Genomic DNA, 1,330 nt, shown 5'->3' on the forward strand with positions numbered 1-1,330 from the left:
CATTGCGGAAGCCCAGGCTGGCCATATTGTGCGGAGGTGCCAGCGGCCAAGGTGACTTGGACCTGAGTCTCGCTCCGGCCGCGGGCAGCGGAGTCGGGGCCGGCCGGGAGCCGCAATGTCTCAGGCTGTGCAGACGAATGGAACTCAACCATTAAGCAAAACATGGGAACTCAGTTTATATGAATTACACCGAACACCTCAGGAGGCAATAACAGATGGCTTGGAAATTGTGGTTTCACCTCAAAGTATACACAGGGAATTAATGTGCCCAATTTGTTTGGATATGTTGAAGAACACCATGACTACAAAGGAGTGTTTACACCGTTTTTGTGCAGATTGCATTATCACAGCCCCCAGAAGTGGCAATAAAGAATGTCCAACATGTTGGAAAAAGCTAGTTTTCAAAAGATCACTAAGGCCAGATCTGAACTTTGATGCACTCATCAGCAAAATTTATCCAAGTCGTGATGAGTATGAAGATCATCAAGAGAGAGTATTAGCCAGGATCAATAAGCACAATAATCAGCAAGTACTAAGTCACAGCATTGAGGAAGGACTGAAGATACAGGCCATGAACAGACTACAGCGAGGCAAGAAACAACAGATTGAAAATGGCAGTGGAGCAGAAGACAATGGTGACAGTTCTCACTGTAGTAATGCATCCACACACAGCAATTAGGAAGCAGGGCCTGGCAACAAACGGACCAAAACATCAGATGATTCTGGGCTTGAGCTTGATAACGATAATGCAACAGTGGCAATTGATCCAGTAATGGATGGTGCTAGTGAAATTGAGTTAGTGTTCAGGCCTCATCCCACACTGATGGAAAAAGATGACAGTGCACAGACAAGATACATAAAGACTTCTGGTAATGCCACCGTTGATCACTTATCCAAGTATCTGGCTGTGAGGTTAGCTTTAGAAGAACCTCGAAGCAAAGGAGAATCAAACCAGATGAACCTTGATACAGCCAGTGAGAAGCAGTATACCATTTATATAGCAACAGCCAGTGGGCAGTTCACTGTATTAAATGGCTCTTTTTCTTTGGACTTGGTCAGTGAGAAATACTGGAAAGTGAACAAACCCATGGAACTTTATTATGCACCCCAAAGGAGCACAAATGAGCTTTTACAAAAACCAGTCTGGATAATGAACTTTTTTTATAGCCTATTTCTTTATTATTAAAGATGTACCATCATTACTTTTATGGACACTATCTTGGATATGTTGTTCAACTTTCTTCCTGAGCCAGCCTCGTTTATACTCTTAGAATCTTTTCCCCTTAATTTAAGATTTCCTTTTTGGAAAGGACTATAGTTATTCAGAACC

At 42.8% G+C, this 1,330-nt stretch overlaps 1 pseudogene across 1 annotated transcript; it reads left to right on the forward strand.

Annotated features, from left to right (window-relative positions):
- The first annotated feature begins 84 nt into the window (after positions 1-84).
- On the forward strand, positions 85-1,125 carry LOC311619979 (E3 ubiquitin-protein ligase RING2-like; annotated as a pseudogene). The gene has a single exon. The product of its transcript is annotated as an E3 ubiquitin-protein ligase RING2-like (transcript).
- Positions 1,126-1,330: the final 205 nt, after the last annotated feature.

The sequence above is a fragment of the Pipistrellus hanaki genome (genome assembly GCF_964339955.1).
Source record: "Pipistrellus hanaki genome assembly, chromosome: 3".
NCBI lineage: Eukaryota > Metazoa > Chordata > Mammalia > Chiroptera > Vespertilionidae > Pipistrellus > Pipistrellus hanaki.